The sequence below is a fragment of the Engystomops pustulosus genome, chromosome 1, assembly GCF_040894005.1.
Source record: "Engystomops pustulosus chromosome 1, aEngPut4.maternal, whole genome shotgun sequence".
Classification (NCBI taxonomy): Eukaryota; Metazoa; Chordata; class Amphibia; order Anura; family Leptodactylidae; genus Engystomops; species Engystomops pustulosus.
Window position 1 is genome coordinate 285,240,404 of NC_092411.1, and position 22,018 is coordinate 285,262,421.

A 22,018-nucleotide genomic window follows, 5' to 3' on the forward strand; every position below is an offset into this window, starting at 1 on the left:
ATGAGCGAGCACTAAAATGCTCGGGTACTCGTTATTCGAGACGAACTTTTCCCGATGCTCGAGTGCTCGTCTCGAATAACGAACCCCATTGAAGTCAATGGGAGACTCGAGCATTTTTCAAGGGGACCAAGGCTCTGCACAGGGAAGCTTGGCCAAACACCTGGGAACCTCAGAAAAGGATGTAAACACCACGGAAATGGACAGGAAACAGCAGGGGCAGCATGCATGGATGCCTCTGAGGCTGCATAATCGCACCATTATGCCAAAATTATGGGCAACAGCATGGCCATGACAGAGTGACAGAATGAAGCTAGATAGCATCTAAAACATGCAATAATTGACCCTGACACTATAGGGGACGGCATGCAGAGGCAGCGGCAGCAGGCTAGAGAGTGGCATGGCGACATACCCTAAATGGACTCAGGCTTCAAACCAATGGGTGGCAGAGAGGAACCAAAGGAGGTGAGCAAGAAGCGCTCAAATAATATCGGTACATGATAAAAGTTTGCCAGTATATTTTGTGGATTACACAGCAGGGTGGCGACAAAGTTAACATGGAAGCCATGAAAACAACCCAAAATTCTGCCTGACACAGCTCGTTTGATAAGGGGACCATGTATGGAGGCAGTGAACTAGTAGTACATTAAAGGTGCTGTAGTTAAAACTATGTTAGTTGGATCTTGGCATGGAGCTGGCGCTCCGCTGCCAGGCGAGCTTTCGCCAATCCAAGCCCCTGTCTCTAGGCTACTCCCCAAACAGCACTTCTAAGAACCTTTTGTATAAGATCAAGTGTAGTAGCGTTCTTATAAGTTTAGGATATGCCGGGTGAGGGGAATGTAAACAGATGCGCAAGAAGCACTGAAATAATATCGGTAAATGATAAAAGTTTGCAAGTATATTTTGTGGATTACACAGCAGGGTGGCGACAAAGTTAACAAGTTTGATGTGGAATGCCCTGTAATAGCTCTTGGGCGGTGTGCCTTTTATCGCCTAGGCTCAGCAGTTTGAGCACCGCCTGCTGTCGCTTAGCGACAGCACTGCTGCTGTGCCTAGAGCTACCGACTGATGGCGCCATGCCCACGGATGGTAATTCGGAGGAGGAGGAGGTGGAGGAGGGTTGGGAGGAGGTATAGTAGGCCTTTGAGACCTGGACCGAGGTAGGCCCCGCAATTCTCTGCGTCGGCAGTATATGACCAGCCCCAGGGTCAGACTCGGTCCCAGCCTGCACCAAGTTAAGTGTAGTAGCGTTCTTATAAGTTTGGGATATGGCGGGTGAGGGGAATGTAAACAGATGCGCAAGAAGCGGCTGATGCGCATGGAGCTGGCGCTCCGCTGCCAGGCGAGCTTTCGCCAATCCAAGCCCCTGTCTCTAGGCTACTCCCCAAACAGCACTTCTAAGAACCTTTTGTATAAGATCAAGTGTAGTAGCGTTCTTATAAGTTTAGGATATGCCGGGTGAGGGGAATGTAAACTGATGCGCAAGAAGCGCTGAAATAATATCGGTAAATGATAAAAGTTTGCAAGTATATTTTGTGGATTACACAGCAGGGTGGCGACAAAGTTAACAAGTTTGATGTGGAATGCCCTGTAATAGCTCTTGGGCGGTGTGCCTTTTATCGCCTAGGCTCAGCAGTTTGAGCACCGCCTGCTGTCGCTTAGCGACGGCACTGCTGCTGTGCCTAGAGCTACCGACTGATGGCGCCATGCCCACGGATGGTAATTCGGAGGAGGAGGAGGTGGAGGAGGGTTGGGAGGAGGTATAGTAGGCCTTTGAGACCTGGACCGAGGTAGGCCCCGCAATTCTCTGCGTCGGCAGTATATGACCAGCCCCAGGGTCAGACTCGGTCCCAGCCTGCACCAAGTTAAGTGTAGTAGCGTTCTTATAAGTTTGGGATATGGCGGGTGAGGGGAATGTAAACAGATGCGCAAGAAGCGGCTGATGCGCATGGAGCTGGCGCTCCGCTGCCAGGCGAGCTTTCGCCAATCCAAGCCCCTGTCTCTAGGCTACTCCCCAAACAGCACTTCTAAGAACCTTTTGTATAAGATCAAGTGTAGTAGCGTTCTTATAAGTTTAGGATATGCCGGGTGAGGGGAATGTAAACTGATGCGCAAGAAGCGCTGAAATAATATCGGTAAATGATAAAAGTTTGCAAGTATATTTTGTGGATTACACAGCAGGGTGGCGACAAAGTTAACAAGTTTGATGTGGAATGCCCTGTAATAGCTCTTGGGCGGTGTGCCTTTTATCGCCTAGGCTCAGCAGTTTGAGCACCGCCTGCTGTCGCTTATCGACGGCACTGCTGCTGTGCCTAGAGCTACCGACTGATGGCGCCATGCCCACGGATGGTAATTCGGAGGAGGGAGATGTGGAGGAGGGTTGGGAGGAGGTATAGTAGGCCTTTGAGACCTGGACCGAGGTAGGCCCCGCAATTCTCTGCGTCGGCAGTATATGACCAGCCCCAGGGTCAGACTCGGTCCCAGCCTGCACCAAGTTAAATGTAGTAGCGTTCTTATAAGTTTGGGATATGGCGGGTGAGGGGAATGTAAACAGATGCGCAAGAAGCGGCTGATGCGCATGGAGCTGGCGCTCCGCTGCCAAGCGAGCTTTCGCCAATCCAAGCCCCTGTCTCTAGGCTACTCCCCAAACAGCACTTCTAAGAACCTTTTGTATAAGATCAAGTGTAGTAGCGTTCTTCTAAGTTTCGGATATGCCGGGTGAGGGGAATGTAAACAGATGCGCAAGAAGCGCTGAAATAATATTGGTAAATGATAAAAGTTTGCCAGCATATTTTGTGGATAACACAGCAGGGTGGCGACAAAGTTAACAACTTTGATGTGGAATCCATGGAAACAACCCAAATTTCTGCCTGACACACCTCGTTTGATAAAGGGACGATGTATGGAGGCAGCTATATGGACGACTTTTGGAGGTAGCAATGGAGACAACGTGTGGAGGCTGCTATGGAGACAATTTAATTTGGATAGTGCCTGTATGTGGCAGTCCCAAAAATTTTTCAAACCAGAGGAGCAGGTAGGTGGCCCTACAGTAAAATGGAATAGATTGAGTGCCTGTATGTGGCAATCCAAAAAAATTTTCAAACCAGAGGAGCAGGTAGGTGGCCCTCCAGAAAAATTGAATAGATTGAGTGCCTGTATGTGGCACTCCCAAAAATTGTTTAAAACAGAGGACCGGGTAGGTGGCCCTCCAGAAAAATTGAATAGATTAAGTGCTTGTATGTGGCACTCCCAAAAATTGTTTAAAACAGAGGACCGGGTAGGTGGCCCTCCAGAAAAATTAAATGCATAAAGTACTATAGCTAGAGCCAGTGGGCCCTGTCAAAAAATAGCCAGTTTCCTCTGCTTTACTGTACAAAGAGGAGGAGAAGGAGGAAAATGAGGAGGAGGAGGAGTGCATAAATTATTCAGGTTGAGCTTCCTTCACCTGGTGGAGATTGGAAATTATGAGAAATCCAGGCTTTATTCATCTTAATAAGCATCAGCCTGTCAGCGCTGTCAGTCGACAGGCGTGTACGCTTATCGGTGATGATGCCACCAGCTGCACTGAAAACCCGCTCGGACAAGACGCTAGCGGCAGGGCAGGCAAGAACCTCCAAGGCGTACAGCGCCAGTTCGTGCCACATGTCCAGCTTTGAAACCCAGTAGTTGTAGGGAGCTGTGTGATCATTTAGGACAATGGTATGGTCAGCTACGTACTCCCTCACCATCTTTCTGTAAAGATCAGCCCTACTCTGCCGAGACTGGGGACAGGTGACAGTGTCTTGCTGGGGTGACATAAAGCTGGCAAAAGCCTTGTAAAGCGTACCCTTGCCAGTGCTGGACAAGCTGCCTGCTCGCCTACTCTCCCTCGCTACTTGTCCCGCAGAACTACGCACTCTGCCGCTAGCACTGTCAGAAGGGAAATACTGTTTCAGCTTGTGCACCAGGGCCTGCTGGTATTCATGCATTCTCACACTCCTTTCCTCTCCAGGGATGAGAGTGGAAAGATTTTGCTTGTACCGTGGGTCCAGGAGAGTGAATACCCAGTAACCGATGCTGGAATAAATTCTTTGAACGCGAGGGTCACGGGATAGGCAGCCTAGCATGAAATCTGCCATATGCGCCAGAGTCCCAACGCGCAAGAATTCACTCCCCTCACTGGCCTGACTGTCCATTTCCTCCTCCTCCAACTCCTCCAACTCCTCTTCTTCTGCCCATACACGCTGAACAGTGAAGGTCTGAGCAATGCTCCCCTCTTGTGTCTCGCCAACATTATCCTCCTCTTCCTCCTCATCCTCCTCCACCTCCTCCGATATGCGCTGAGAAACAGACCAGAGTGTTTTTGGCTATAAACAAGGGAATCTTCTTAACCCGTCTGTTGTGACGAGCGCAAAGCTTCCGACTTCATGCTGATCAGAGAGTTTTTCAACAGGCCAAGCAGCGGGATGGTGAGGCTGATGATGGCGGCATCGCCACTGACCATCTGTGTTGACTCCTCAAAGTTACTCAGCACCTGACAGATATCAGACATCCACGTCCACTCCTCATTGTAGACTTGAGGAAGCTGACTGACCTGACTACCAGTTCTGGTGGAAGTTGACATCTGGCAGTCTACAATCGCTCTGCGCTGCTGGTAAACTCTGGATAACATGGTTAATTTTTAATTCCACCTCGTGGGCACGTCGCACAACAATCGGTGAGCGGGCAGTTGGAGGCGGCGCTGCGCTGCCCTGAGAGTGGCAGCATCTGTGCTGGACTTCCTGAAATGCGCACAGATGCGGCGCACCTTCGTGAGCAAATCTGACAGATTGGGGTATGTCTTGAGGAAACGCTGAACTATCAGATTTAACACATGGGCCAGGCATGGCACATGTGTCAGTCTGCCGAGTTGCAGAGCTGCCACCAGGTTACGGCCGTTGTCACACACAACCATGCCTGGCTTCAGGTTCAGCGGTGCCAGCCACAGATCAGTCTGCGCCGTGATGCCCTGTAATAGTTCTTGGGCGGTGTGCCTTTTATCGCCTAGGCTCAGCAGTTTGAGCACCGCCTGCTGTCGCTTAGCGACGGCACTGCTGCTGTGCCTAGAGCTAGCGACTGATGGCGCCATGCCCACGGATGGTAGTTCGGAGGAGGAGGTGGAGGAGGGGTGGGAGGAGGAGGAGGCATAGTAGGCCTTTGAGACCTGGACCGAGGTAGGCCCCGCAATCCTCGGCGTCGGCAGTATATGACCAGCCCCAGGGTCAGACTCGGTCCCAGCCTCCACCAAGTTAACCCAATGTGCCGTCAGCGATATATAGTGGCCCTGCCCGGCAGCACTCGTCCAAGTGTCCGTGGTCAGGTGGACCTTGTCAGAAACGGCGTTGGTCAGGGCACGGATGATGTTGTCTGACACGTGCTGGTGCAGGGCTGGGACGGCACATCGGGAAAAGTAGTGGCGGCTGGGGACCGAATACCGAGGGGCGGCCGCCGCCATGAGGTTGCGAAAGGCCTCGGTCTCTACTAGCCTATAGGGCAGCATCTCCAGGCTAAGCAATCTGGAGATGTGGACATTAAGGGCTTGGGCGTGCGGGTGGGTTGCACTATATTTGCGTTTCCGCTCCAGCGTCTGGGGTATGGAGAGCTGAACGCTGGTGGATGCTGTGGAGGATCGTGGAGGCGACGATTGGGTTTTTGTGCCTGGGTCCTGGGCAGGGGGCTGACTATCAGCTGACACAGGGGAAGGAGCAGTGTTGTGCACGGCCGGAGGTGAACGGGCTTGGTGCCACTGATTCGGGTGTTTAGCATTCATATGCCTGCGCATACTGGTGGTAGTTAAGCTAGTAGTGGTGGAACCCCTGCTGATCCTGGTTTGGCAAAGATTGCACACCACAGTCCGTCGGTCATCCGGTGTTTCCTTAAAGAACCTCCAGACTTCTGAAAATCTAGCCCTCACCGCGGGATCCCTTGCCACGGGAGCTTCACTACGTGACACATTTGGCGCTGATGCACCAGCTCTGGCCCTGCCTCTCCGTCTGGCCCCACCACTGCCTCTTCCAACCTGTTCTGCTATAGGACTCTCCTCCGTCTCAGAAGCACTGTGTTCACCCGGCCTCTCAACCCAGCTTGGGTCTGTCACCTCATCATCCTCCGATCCCTCAGTCTGCTCCCCCCTCGGACTTCCTGCCCTGACAACAACTTCACCACTGTCTGACAACCGTGTCTCCTCATCGTCGGACACCTCTTTACACACTTCTTCCACTACATCAAGAAGGTCATCATCACCCACAGACTGCGACTGGTGGAAAACCTGGGCATCGGAAAATTGCTCAGCAGCAACCGGACAAGTGGTTTGTGACTGTGGGAAGGGTCCAGAAAAAAGTTCCTCAGAGTATGCCGATTCAAATGCAAAATTTTCCTGGGAGGGGGCAGACTGGGGGGAGGAGGCTGAGGTGCAGGAGCTGGAGGAGTGCCGATTTCGGTGACATGGGTGGACTGCGTGGAAGACTGACTGGTGGACAAATTGCTCGAAGCATTGTCGGCAATCCACGACATCACCTGTTCGCACTGTTCTGGCCTCAACAGTGCTCTACCACGAGTCCCAGTAACTTGAGACATGATGAACCTAGGGAGTGTAGCTCTGCGGCGTTCCCCTGCTCCCTCATCAGCAGGTGGTGTCTCACCCCACCCAGGACCACGGCCTCTGACCCCTGCAGTAGATGGATGCCCACGTCCCCGCCCTCGTCCTCGTCCTCTACCCCTAGCCCTCGGGTTAAACATTTTGAAAATGAAAGTTATATAACTTTAATTTTTTTTTTAACTTTTTTTGTGTTTTTTTGTGTTTTTTAGTTTTTTTTTGTGTTTTTTAGTTTTTAAAACCAAACAATGCTATCCTATTGCTATGGCTATTTTCTAGCCAAGTATGAAAGCACACTGCTATGCCAGATGAGATGACGCTGAGTTATGAAAAAATAAACGTAAAATAAAAAGGAAATGGCAGACTGTGCCTAATTGAAATCCAACCCCTAATAAATTATCCCACTTCGGTCTTTGCGATGGATATGTGCGTCACTAAGCGCTAAACACAGCGGTCGCAAGTCTCAATCCAAATTCCTCACAATTGGCTAGTATATGCACTGCAGCAAGGACAGCCACCAGCAGATCAACCAGAAATAAAATATATATAACGCTATTGTAGGCGTAAGTAAGCCATTTGGATTCTCCTTTGGCTATTTTCTAACCAAGTATGAAAGCACACTGATGAGATGACGCTGAGTTATGAAAAAATAAACGTAAAATAAAAAGAAACTGCCAGACTGTGCCTAATTGAAATCCAACCCCTAATAAATTATCCCACTTCGGTCTTTGCGATGGATATGTGCGTCACTAAGCGCTAAACACAGCGGTCGCAAGTCTCACTCCAAATTCCTCACAATTGGCTAGTATATGCACTGCAGCAAGGACAGCCACCAGCAGATCAACCAGAAATAAAATATATATAACGCTATTGTAGGCGTAAGTAAGCCGTTTGGATTCTCCTTTGGCTATTTTCTAACCAAGTATGAAAGCACAATGATGAGATGACGCTGAGTTATGAAAAAATAAACGTAAAATAAAAAGAAACTGCCAGACTGTGCCTAATTGAAATCCATCCCCTATTAAATTTTCCCACTTCGGTCTTTGCGATGGATATGTGCGTCACTAAGCGCTAAACACAGCGGTCGCAAGTCTCACTCCAAATTCCTCACAATTGGCTAGTATATGCACTGCAGCAAGGACAGCCACCAGCAGATCAACCAGAAATAAAATATATATAACGCTATTGTAGGCGTAAGTAAGCCGTTTGGATTCTCCTTTGGCTATTTTCTAACCAAGTATGAAAGCACACTGATGAGATGACGCTGAGTTATGAAAAAATAAATGTAAAATAAAAAGAAACTGCCAGACTGTGCCTAATTGAAATCCAACCCCTAATAAATTATCCCACTTCGGTCTTTGCGATGGATATGTGCGGCACTAAGCGCTAAACACAGCGGTCGCAAGTCTCACTCCAAATTCCTCAAAATTGGCTAGTATATGCACTGCAGCAAGGACAGCCACCAGCAGATCAACCAGAAATAAAATATATATAACGCTATTGTAGGCGTAAGTAAGCCGTTTGGATTCTCCTTTGGCTATTTTCTAACCAGTATGAAAGCACACTGATGAGATGACGCTGAGTTATGAAAAAATAAACGTAAAATAAAAAGAAACTGGCAGACTGTGCCTAATTGAAATCCAACCCCTAATAAATTTTCCCACTTCGGTGTTTGTGATGGATATGTGCGTAACTAAGAGCTAAACACAGCGGTCGCAAGTCTCACTCCAAATTCCTCACAATTGGCTAGTATATGCACTGCAGCAAGGACAGCCACCAGCAGATCAACCAGAAATAAAATATATATAACGCTATTGTAGGCGTAAGTAAGCCGTTTGGATTCTCCTTTGGCTATTTTCTAGCCAAGTATGAAAGCACACTGATGAGATGACGCTGAGTTATGAAAAAATAAACGTAAAATAAAAAGGAAATGGCAGACTGTGCCTAATTGAAATCCAACCCCTAATAAATTTTCCCACTTCAGTCTTTGCGATGGATATGTGCGTCACTAAGCGCTAAACACAGCGGTCGCAAGTCTCACTCCAAATTCCTCACAATTGGCTAGTATATTCACTGCAGCAAGGACAGCCACCAGCAGATCAACCAGAAATGAAATATATATAACGCTATTGTAGGCGTAAGTAAGCCGTTTGGATTCTCCTTTGGCTATTTTCTAACCAAGTATGAAAGCACAATGATGAGATGACGCTGAGTTATGAAAAAATAAATGTAAAATAAAAAGAAACTGCCAGACTGTGCCTAATTGAAATCCAACCCCTAATAAATTATCCCACTTCGGTCTTTGCGATGGATATGTGCGGCACTAAGCGCTAAACACAGCGGTCGCAAGTCTCACTCCAAATTCCTCAAAATTGGCTAGTATATGCACTGCAGCAAGGACAGCCACCAGCAGATCAACCAGAAATAAAATATATATAACGCTATTGTAGGCGTAAGTAAGCCGTTTGGATTCTCCTTTGGCTATTTTCTAACTAGTATGAAAGCACACTGATGAGATGACGCTGAGTTATGAAAAAATAAACGTAAAATAAAAAGAAACTGCCAGACTGTGCCTAATTGAAATCCAACCCCTAATAAATTTTCCCACTTCGGTGTTTGTGATGGATATGTGCGTAACTAAGAGCTAAACACAGCGGTCGCAAGTCTCAATCCAAATTCCTCACAATTGGCTAGTATATGCACTGCAGCAAGGACAGCCACCAGCAGATCAACCAGAAATAAAATATATATAACGCTATTGTAGGCGTAAGTAAGCCATTTGGATTCTCCTTTGGCTATTTTCTAACCAAGTATGAAAGCACACTGATGAGATGACGCTGAGTTATGAAAAAATAAACGTAAAATAAAAAGAAACTGCCAGACTGTGCCTAATTGAAATCCAACCCCTAATAAATTATCCCACTTCGGTCTTTGCGATGGATATGTGCGTCACTAAGCGCTAAACACAGCGGTCGCAAGTCTCACTCCAAATTCCTCACAATTGGCTAGTATATGCACTGCAGCAAGGACAGCCACCAGCAGATCAACCAGAAATAAAATATATATAACGCTATTGTAGGCGTAAGTAAGCCGTTTGGATTCTCCTTTGGCTATTTTCTAACCAAGTATGAAAGCACAATGATGAGATGACGCTGAGTTATGAAAAAATAAACGTAAAATAAAAAGAAACTGCCAGACTGTGCCTAATTGAAATCCATCCCCTATTAAATTTTCCCACTTCGGTCTTTGCGATGGATATGTGCGTCACTAAGCGCTAAACACAGCGGTCGCAAGTCTCACTCCAAATTCCTCACAATTGGCTAGTATATGCACTGCAGCAAGGACAGCCACCAGCAGATCAACCAGAAATAAAATATATATAACGCTATTGTAGGCGTAAGTAAGCCGTTTGGATTCTCCTTTGGCTATTTTCTAACCAAGTATGAAAGCACACTGATGAGATGACGCTGAGTTATGAAAAAATAAATGTAAAATAAAAAGAAACTGCCAGACTGTGCCTAATTGAAATCCAACCCCTAATAAATTATCCCACTTCGGTCTTTGCGATGGATATGTGCGGCACTAAGCGCTAAACACAGCGGTCGCAAGTCTCACTCCAAATTCCTCAAAATTGGCTAGTATATGCACTGCAGCAAGGACAGCCACCAGCAGATCAACCAGAAATAAAATATATATAACGCTATTGTAGGCGTAAGTAAGCCGTTTGGATTCTCCTTTGGCTATTTTCTAACCAGTATGAAAGCACACTGATGAGATGACGCTGAGTTATGAAAAAATAAACGTAAAATAAAAAGAAACTGGCAGACTGTGCCTAATTGAAATCCAACCCCTAATAAATTTTCCCACTTCGGTGTTTGTGATGGATATGTGCGTAACTAAGAGCTAAACACAGCGGTCGCAAGTCTCACTCCAAATTCCTCACAATTGGCTAGTATATGCACTGCAGCAAGGACAGCCACCAGCAGATCAACCAGAAATAAAATATATATAACGCTATTGTAGGCGTAAGTAAGCCGTTTGGATTCTCCTTTGGCTATTTTCTAGCCAAGTATGAAAGCACACTGATGAGATGACGCTGAGTTATGAAAAAATAAACGTAAAATAAAAAGGAAATGGCAGACTGTGCCTAATTGAAATCCAACCCCTAATAAATTTTCCCACTTCAGTCTTTGCGATGGATATGTGCGTCACTAAGCGCTAAACACAGCGGTCGCAAGTCTCACTCCAAATTCCTCACAATTGGCTAGTATATTCACTGCAGCAAGGACAGCCACCAGCAGATCAACCAGAAATGAAATATATATAACGCTATTGTAGGCGTAAGTAAGCCGTTTGGATTCTCCTTTGGCTATTTTCTAACCAAGTATGAAAGCACAATGATGAGATGACGCTGAGTTATGAAAAAATAAATGTAAAATAAAAAGAAACTGCCAGACTGTGCCTAATTGAAATCCAACCCCTAATAAATTATCCCACTTCGGTCTTTGCGATGGATATGTGCGGCACTAAGCGCTAAACACAGCGGTCGCAAGTCTCACTCCAAATTCCTCAAAATTGGCTAGTATATGCACTGCAGCAAGGACAGCCACCAGCAGATCAACCAGAAATAAAATATATATAACGCTATTGTAGGCGTAAGTAAGCCGTTTGGATTCTCCTTTGGCTATTTTCTAACTAGTATGAAAGCACACTGATGAGATGACGCTGAGTTATGAAAAAATAAACGTAAAATAAAAAGAAACTGCCAGACTGTGCCTAATTGAAATCCAACCCCTAATAAATTTTCCCACTTCGGTGTTTGTGATGGATATGTGCGTAACTAAGAGCTAAACACAGCGGTCGCAAGTCTCACTCCAAATTCCTCACAATTGGCTAGTATATGCACTGCAGCAAGGACAGCCACCAGCAGATCAACCAGAAATAAAATATATATAACGCTATTGTAGGCGTAAGTAAGCCGTTTGGATTCTCCTTTGGCTATTTTCTAGCCAAGTATGAAAGCACACTGATGAGATGACGCTGAGTTATGAAAAAATAAACGTAAAATAAAAAGGAAATGGCAGACTGTGCCTAATTGAAATCCAACCCCTAATAAATTTTCCCACTTCAGTCTTTGCGATGGATATGTGCGTCACTAAGCGCTAAACACAGCGGTCGCAAGTCTCACTTCAAATTCCTCACAATTGGCTAGTATATTCACTGCAGCAAGGACAGCCACCAGCAGATCAACCAGAAATGAAATATATATAACGCTATTGTAGGCGTAAGTAAGCCGTTTGGATTCTCCTTTGGCTATTTTCTAGCCAACTATGAAAGCACACTGATGAGATGACGCTGAGTTATGAAAAAATAAACGTAAAATAAAAAGAAACTGGCAGACTGTGCCTAATTGAAATCAAACCCCTAATAAATTTTCCCACTTTGGTGTTTGAGGTGGATATGTGTGTCACTAAGAGCTAAACACAACGGTAGCAAGTCCCCCTGCAAATTCCTTACAATATGGTACTAGCTGCACTACTAGTGCCAGCAAGCCCAGCCACAAGCAAACAAAAAAAAAAAAGTATAACGTTTTTGTAGCCCTAAGAAGGGCTGTTGGGTTCTTGTTGAATCACTCCTGCCTAACACTATTCTAATAGAACACCCTAACGCTTTCCCTGACCAGCAGCAGCTCTCTCCCTAGCGGCATCCAGACACAGAATGATCCGAGCAGCGCGGGCAGCGGCTAGTCTATCCCAGGGTCACCTGATCTGGCCAGCCAACCACTGCTATCGATGTGTAAGGGTACCACGTCATGCTTGGTGGAGTGCAGAGTCTCCTGGCTTGTGATTGGCTCTGTTTCTGGCCGCCAAAAAGCAAAACGGCGGGAGCTGCCATTTTCTCGAGCGGGCGAAGTATTCGTCCTAGCAACGAGCAGTTTCGAGTACGCTAATGCTCGAACGAGCATCAAGCTCGGACGAGTATGTTCGTCATCTCTAGTTATGACCATTATCCTCCTCTACACCCAGAGGAGAGGTGGTTGTACCATCACCATTTAAAGGGGGCACCCTCTACACCTATAGGAGAGGTGGTTGTAGCATCACTACAGAGAGGGGGCATCCTTTACATCTAGAGGAGAGGCGGTTCTACCATCACCATAGGCAGGGGCCACTTCTACACTTAGAGGAGAGGCAGTACTATCATCACTATAGACAGGAGGTTTTCCTACACATAGAGAAAAAGAGGTTCCACCATCACCGTAGACAGGGGCATCCTCTACACCTAGAGGAGAGACCCGTCTCTATCACCTAGCGCAGCATCGAAGACTGTAAGTCGCCACACAACCTGCAAGATAGTCTTAATTGGCAATGTTGAACTCTTGTTCCCTGACACGGTGCTTTTAGTCACCTAGCTCTAAAACCTTTTGCTTATTTCCTGGAATTACCTTTTAAGATAAGATGAGAAAATATTTTATTAGTCCCACAGTGGGGAAATGTTACAGCAGCAGAGAGAGCACAGAGAGTACAGTCCAAACAATGACAGAACAATAATATTAGGCTCAAACAAGTTATTTATTGAAACAGTTGTTTAAAACTGTCCTGGGCTGGATTTATATGGAATGGATTTGCAGGCTGGTAGTGGTTTTGTGGTGTTCAACACCTTGGACACAGGTGGTGGTAGCAGCCTAAGCAGGCTGCAGAAAGCTGCTGAGCAGGTCAGCAAGGAGAGAGGCTGAAAGGAAGCTGACAAGGTGTACTATAGCCCTCACTTCCTTGCCCGGGCCGGCGACATCCCTGTGAAGTGACTACATGTCTTAGTGGTGAGATAGGGGAACCCATTGTATAGCCAGACTGGTAGGACTTTGATTTATGTTTGATGCCTGAATCTGATGGCTATTCTTTTGTACCTGCTGTTTGAATAAATGCAGGTGAGACCTGTTTTGGACTGAACTTTGGTGTCACTGTCTTGAACTGTACCACAAATCTCCATCACCTCAGTCTCTACTGAGCAAATTCCCTACATATGTTGTTTCGGATGCGGCAGTTCGAAAGATACAAACTTGAGAAGGCTTCTTACATCCTTGCATGGCTTGGATGAATGCAGCAGGCAAGCTGCAGGAAAAAAACAAGATGGCGGACCGAATTTTTGGACTAAACTTTGGTGGAACTGAACCACAAATCTCAAAATCTACATTACCTCAGTCTCCACTGGGCCAATTCCCCACAACATATTTTAAGGTGTCACGGGTGTTCCTACGACCCATATCGTGGGTCACAAACTCACCCGACCTGTCTCCTGATTCCCATACTCACTCCATGCGCGCGTCCCCGTGTCATACGGCGCGCACGGACCAGCTTCAGGAAACCTAAAGGGCCAGCCCAACATTAATTGGTGCTGGCCATTTTCCCAAAGGCTATTTAAACCTGCCTCTCCCATCATACCCTGCCATATTTGGTGTGATAATTGTCACGGATGACCCCGCGATCCATGTTTCGGATCGCGGGTGCACCCGTGCGCTGCCCGGCCCCGGTCTGCGTCTCGGCACGGGTGTCCCCACGATCCAAGCTGCGGATCACGGGTGCACCCGTGCTCGCTTGGTATTTGCCGCTGCGTGGTCCTGCCAGCCTTCCGAGGTTCTGCCAGCCTTCCGTGGTCCTGCAAGCCTTCTGTGGTCCAGCCTGCCTTCCGTTGTCCTGCCTGCCATCCGTGGTCCTGCCAGCCTTCCGTGGTCCTTGGCTGCACACGCGGAGTGACCTGATGACTCCCCGCCGCAGCAAGACCATCCCGCATTGCGGCGGGCTCTGGCGATGACCAGGAGTTCACTTAGACTCCGCTCCCAAGTGCGGCTAAGGTTGTTATCTCCCGCAGTGGTCCAGGGAGTTCACTTACTTAGTCCTAAGGGACTAATCCCCATAGACTGTGACAATAATTTAGATCTTGTCTGGGCTTCCTGAGACTCTTACTGGTCCAACACCAGAATGGCCTAACACCATGTGATGAGCAGGCGCAGACCACCTACTTAATGCAGGAGTCAAGGGGTCCCCAACTCTACTCTTTGTCCATGTGTGTTTCCCCTATGTCTAGTCCTTTGTCCTATGTGTTCATGTTTTATCGACGATTTGATTGCTCCACCTTTCTTGTAAAACTGTGACATGTGAAGCAACACTGACACAAATTGGTCTAATACTGGTATTTTAACTTATCAATGAATGATACTTGAACTGCACATGTAAGATTTTGATGGAGCAGGAACTGTACAGCAAGAGTGCCTTTCAGATTTTGTTGAGACTGTAAAGTATAATGTGACAGCACCTTTCAAAGTTTGATGGACCGGCACACATTACAGCAACAACACCTTTCAGATTTTGATAGACTGGTAAGATATACAGAAACAGCACATCTCAGAATTTAATGGACTGCAAACTATACCACAATGACACCTTTTAGATTTTGATAAACCAGCAAACTATGCTGAGAATGTGACTTTGAGGTATTGCTGCATGATGTAATTTCTGGTCCTGCACTATAGCAGCCTCATTTCTTCACTGTGCCCCAAAAAGGGCAATTATTTCACATTTGCACCTAATACTAATCAAAGCAGCCTCTTATCCCTACCTATCTGTATTTGAGAAGACCCTGCCTGTCTGACTGACCTTATGAAAACCTCTAACTAGCTCTGTCTCCTGTCTGTAATTGTGTCAGGATTTGTGATCCTTCTTCTATACTGCAGAGTCACATTTTTGTCATTACCAATCACAGTCATGGCCTGCACACTGGTTGATATACTGCTCAGCAATCAATCAAACAGATTTGCGCTTTTTCTCTGGACACAAACCAGAAGTGCAATGAACAGCGTCTGTTCGGAAACCCACCAAATCCGATACTCTGTTTACTTCTAAAACTTATTCTAGGACTATCCTGCAAATGCTGAATGTTCCTGCAAACTAGCTTTTGGAAGTCTCCTCACCCACCCACTTAGTCAGAAAGTTAGATGAAATTCTTAGAAGATCTGATCTCCTCCCTACATGGATATGAGGCTCAGAGGTTGTGGATCCTCTAAACCACTGCGGATAATGACACTAGCCACTTCCTGGGACCAGAGTCTAAGTGGCACCCGGGTTTCACCAGAGCCCGCCCAAAGCAGGTTGGACTTTCTGCGGCGTGGTACCACCAAGTCATTCCACAGGCGTGACTTGTCCACAGTTGCAGCCAAGGTCAAGGTACAGAGACGGCAGGCAATCTCATAGTCGGGGACAGGCAGGAGGTCAGGATGGGCAGCACAGGTTTCAAAGTTGGAGACATAGTAACAGATCAGGGCAGGCGGCAAAGAAGGGATGTCAGAAACGGAACCGGGGTCACAACGGGAAATCACAGATACAGCGCATGTGCAACACCCCTGCCGATGCAAGGCAGAGGGTTGTTGCAAATACGTTGCAAATCTGTAGCTTGCAGCCTGTGTAGGGTCTGATCAACCCCACAGCAGGTCACTACATAACAAACACCTTACATAGATGAACATTGCAGGGGTAGTGTCTGCCTGGTAAGGCAGGAGTTAAGTGTTGATGTGATGTAATATGTGTCATCCAATCACATGTGTTATCCCTTATGTCTGTGAGCTGAGATGCAATTGGAGTAGCAGCCACCACCTGACCAGTGGGAGTAACAAAACCCCTGGTCAGGAAACTTCTAGAAGTCAGTTCTCTCTCAGAAGAGAGTGAAGCAGAAGAAGACTGGAGTTAATCCAGTACAGGTCAGTTCTCTCTCAGAAGAGAGTCCAATGTGAGGAGAGAGAGCAGTCAGCAGCTAGCACCCCAGACCAGAGCAGGTGAGCCCAGCTCCCTGCCTGAAGAGTGAAGAGTTAGTCAGTGAGAGGATATCATCCTACCTTCAAGGGTGATATCTGAAGCAACCCAGGACAAGCTGAAGCATCCTTCTAGGATACAGCTATCTTCCAGCCTGCCTTTGCATCCAGGCTGAAGATCTACATCCTGTGGCTCCCTCCAAATGCATCTCTAGCATTCCACCATTTTTTCAAGGCACGTTGCTAGTGTTCCAGTCGGTTCCAATAAAGAACTGTAAGTTATTTTTGTTCAACGTCTGCCTCCATCTGGTCCCTGCTACTACGTCTGTCACCATCACGGGCACCCTGTCCACCACACAGAGACTCATACTCTAGACACCAAAGGGTAGCCCCAGGGAGATCCGCTATAGCAGCCTCTCCCTCATCATTTCTTGCCAACACCACCCTGCTGGAGACCTGCCAGGCTGTAGGACAGCCCTCCGGTTCCCCATACCAAGCACTGTGACAATAGCGTGCCTAGGCCGCAACCGCCAGCCACTCAGGTACTGCGGGCCCCAGATGACTGCGGGCCCCAGATGACTGCAGGCCCCAAGAAAAGGCTAGGCCCCGGTGGGGGATGTTGCACATGGCATCAAACTCAGTTTTCCCTAATGCTCGGGGCACGAAGATCTGGCAGGTTGCACAGGAAGAGGTAGGCTTATATAGTTTTCCTAAAAATGACCAGCACCAATTAACGGCGCCCTGGCCCTTTAAATCCAGAGAAGCCGGAGTATGCGCGCCCTAGGGGCCGGGAACGTGCGCGCATGGCAGTGAGAGTCGTAGCAGGAGCCAAGAGAGGTGTGATGCGCGTACGATGCGCTTGCGGGGGCAGAGGGACACGCCCCGCTTTATAGGTCAACGGACCGCCTGTGGCAGTACCCATCCCCTTTGGCCTCCCCCTCTTCTTAGAGCGGATACATTTCTTAAGAAGACCCTGGTCCAAAATGTTATCCTTTGGCTCCCAGGATCTTTCCTCTGGACCGAAACCTTTCCAGTCGACAATATAGAATTGCTTCCCCGTGACAATGGAACTCATGAGAAATGTGTCTCTGCATAGATTTCCTACATTTTATTGCAGAATTCCGCTGCATTTAAAACAATCATTTCAGACTATTTTGTTTAGTTTCCCGTATCACTGGCTTTCTTTCTGGATTTTTTTCTCTACTCTTGCCCTTTCTGCTAATTTACCTCTTTTTCCTTGGCTTTCTTTAATACCCATTTCCTTCCTCCCTTCCTGTCTCTTTTTACCTATTGCAACTCGGGTATATCTTTAGTTATCCCTATTACTCTGCAGTATATGCCTTTTGTGACTATTTTACCTGTTTGATGCACAAATGTACTTGGGCTTATTTATTGTATCTCCTACTTTGGACATCTATTTCCTCAATGAAGCCGGCACATGTATATAATATATACATTCAAAGTTAAGTTTTACTGCACCCTCAATTTCTCTTCTTTCTTTCCCCAATCCTATTTTATGGTTTATACATGGATTCCCTGGTATACATGGATTTTCCAAGTTACTTGATGTACAGCCTTGTGCCAGAGTTGCATCATGGGTGTCTTGTTCCAGGTTAACAGGCCTCATCCACACTGGATGGGGCCAATGAGGTATGTAAGATAAGAGGGAGGCTGAAATGTAGTGGAAGGTTCCCCTAGGGTAATCACAGTGTACTTGTAGTGTAGGATCCTTGGGTAGATGGTGAAGTGGCAGCCCATGATATTAGCGTCAGCAGCCAGGGATCACATACGGAAACATTAATGATGAATATATAGCTCACAGCCTCTTTATACAACTGGCTTCCAATGTAGCAACAGGTAACAGGTCTAGGCAGAAGGTCCTTCAGTATTTGATGGGGCCACTGGTTGGGCCATGGTTGGGCTTGCAGTCTTGACAGAAAAAAAACAGAAATGTAGATACAGTATTTTTGCTAATTTATTAAACAAGAAAAACTGACACTCATATGTAACTCAAATGCTGTCCATTTCCTTCTGATCCTCCTTGAGATGGTTCTACTCCTCCATTAGAGTCCAGCTGTGTTTAATTAAACTTATTGAATTTGTTTAGGAAATGCACATCAATTAGCAGTCAAGGTTCCTAAGAGCACAGTAGCCTCAGTGATCCTTAAATAGAAAAAGTCACAACTCTTCCTCAACTTGGCAGTTACCGATGATGTGTGAAATAGAATTTGAAGTCACATGACACAGGGAGGTGCAGGCCGCAGCACTATGTCATTTTGTGCTCTTAAACTCTTCTTTAAACCACTTCATACAATCAGTATTTGAATACAGGCAGTCCCCGGGTTACATACAAGATAGGGTCTGTAGGTTTGTTCTTAAGTTGAATTTGTATGTAAGTCGAAACTGTATATGTTATCATTGTAACCCTAGACAAATTTCTTTTGGTCTCTGTGACAATTGGATTTTAAAAATGTTGATTTGTCATTAGAACCAGGATTAACAATAAAGCTTCATTGCAGACATATGTGATAACTGTTACAGCTGTTTATTACACCTATACACGAAAAGACCAGATTTCGATTGCTGAATATTTTTAAAATTTATGAAATTGCACATTATCACAAATACATTTTTTTTAAATTGTTAGAAAAGGGGGGGTGGATAACAAGTGTGAACAAGGTCGAACAGTCTGTGCTGGAGAGACAGTATATGACAAACATCCAGTACACGGGATCCAGTAAGTATATAAATATAGTGGGTTACATCATTCAAGTATAGCTCAAATTTGTTGAATGCGTGCCGAAACGCGCGTCGGGGTGTCAGCCATCCAGATCCACGGGCACCATCACCAGCAAGTAATAATGCAGAGACTCAGTCCACACCTTGAATAGATACACTGGCCTTATAGGGACTAGATATATATCCACAAGCACTTTAGCTAAACCAAGGGCAAGTGCAATATAACAAATATAGACACCGGGGTGTGCAATATATCAAACACCCAGGCGTGTTCCCTTGATGGCACTTTTGTTAATATGTTAACCTGCATTGTTTACCAACAAATTTGAGCTATACTTGAATGATGTAACCCACTATATTTATATACTTACAGGATCCCGTGTACTGGATGTTTGTCATATACTGTCTCTCCAGCACAGACTGTTCGACCTTGTTCACACTTGTTACCCCCCCCCCCCCTTTTCCAACAATTAAAAAAAAAAATGTATTTGTGATAATGTGCAATTTCAATACATTTCATAAATTTTAAAAATATTCAGCAATCGAAATCTGGTCTTTTCGTGTATAGGTGTAATATTATCTAACTGATACCGGATTCAAATGTAGTCCTACAACAGGGGATCATAGTGTTAAACGCTGAATCGACAATCGGAGGGGAAGCTATCCCTGACCCCTCTTTAATATTGTTCTTTGTGTTGTGTGTACAGCTGTTTATTGTAGTCTAAGGCTAAAGAACAGTAAATTACCAAAATCCAGAGGTCCGTTTGTAACTAGGGGTCGTATGTAAGTCAGGTGTTCTTAAGTAGGGGACCGCCTGTACTGTACATTGTTCACTGACCCTTTATTAAACAAAACAAATTAACCATCAATCTTCGGAGAGTCAACTATCATTCCAACAGTCGGGGTTGGAATGCTGACGGAAGCCTCTCCTTAGTGCAAGACATATGAACATACAGCCTACATACAGTTTGCAAAAAACACATACTAAATAATTGTAATTCAAATTTATGTATGAGATAACTTGATTATCTATAAAATGATGGTACTCTCACACTGGAAGCCGTAGTAGACTGTGAAGACTGAATTGGTTTAATGGCAAAATTAGACCATTTTTATTCCTAAATGTAAGTAAAAACAAGAGCAATATTTTATAAAGCAGAAGACATTTCAGGATCTGTGAGATATCTTGGGGATTTTGCATTCTAGCTCCTCTACTATATTTATCAGGAAACCTGTATATAAGCTGCAGCCATCACACCGTCTTACTGGTTGCTCCTCAGAGCTCCTGAGCTGTTATACCTTGTGTTTCGGTCTCATCCTTTCTTACTTATGTCTCTAGTCATCATCTGGTTAATTGTTGTGTGTGATTTATTTTATGGAAATCTGATGATAACTTCATTTTCTCAGTGTAAACTATTTGCAATTGGGGCATTTAATGAGTACAAGTATTACCAGAAAGGAGACGTCATAATCGGTGGACTCTTCATGGTCAACGATGCAGTGAGAAGAAACATTCATTACCACTGCTTAAACAAAAGGTTCCTCTGTGCAAAGTAAGTTCTTTTCTATTACAAATATTTATTTTCTTCTAATATTGACCTTCTATTGTGGAATAATGAGAGGTGTTATATGTCAGGGGAAATATGAGAGGATGAGATTTAGCAACTTTTGCGACTTTTCAATGCGACTTTTGCTGTTGTTTTTCAAGTACGCCTTGGTCTGCACCTTGTGCCTTATTTATATTTATTTTCCAGATGTTCCATGTTATTTTTCACTTATGTATCACTTTTTTTTCTTACTTTTGCGACTTTTCGCGCAAATCTGCACCAGGTCCAGGGCAGGTGCAGAAGAAGGATTTTTTTTTAATGGACCCTGTTTTAATACTTCACATGCTTTAAATGTTTAAAATTTTGCACATTAACCTGTGTTTTTTTTAATTAATTAATACATTTTTGCATTTACATTTTTTTCTTTAACCCCTTCCCGGCATTTGACGTAGTATTACTGCATGGCGGGACGTGCGTTCCCGCAATATGCAGTAATGCTACGTCATGCTTCTGGCGCCTTAACAGAGCCGGCGCCAGAAGCTGCGAGTGTCGGCTATATATCCAAGATATCTCCGAACGCGGGTGTTAACCCCTAGCACGCCGCGGTTGCACTTACCGCGGCGTGTCAGGGGCATTTAACTGGAATCGGACCCCCTGCTGCGCTCAACGGGGGTGGGAGGTCCGTGGCTGCAATCGTAGCCCCGGGACTGCCAGTGTCCCGGGGCTGTGCAATCCTCTTCCGGGGAGCCGGGCAGGGGCGCACCTGCCATGAGGCGAGTTGAGATTCTCGCCTCAGGTGGCGAGCCTCCTGCTGGTGACAGGGGGAGGCGTTGGGCTCCCGCCACGTTCACCTGCCGCTGGCCTGCACATAACCCCACTCGCCGGCTGGCACACATGTACCGGCCGTCCAGGAAATCCTCATGACTGCCAGCCACCACAGGTACCTGCACATCCCTGTGCCTGCTACATACACCCGGCCGTCACTTCCATCCACCGGTGGGCACAGGTACCTGACCACTGGCTGGCACATCACATGACCGACGGCCGGCACATGCACCTGCCCAAAGTTCACTCTGGGATACTCTTCCCCACTCTCCGCTCCCCACTCTCTGCTCCCAGCTCCCCGGTCTTCGCTGTCCGCTCCTAGCTACCCGCTCTCCGCTGTCCGTCCCCCGGTCTCAGCTCCCCAGTCTCCACTGTTCGCTCCTTGATCCCAGCTCCCCGCTCTCCACTCCCTGCTGTGGACCCCCCCAACTCCGATTCCCCCCCCCCCCCCGGCTCTGGCAACCCCCCCACCCACGCTCCGGAGGACAAGGCCGAGTT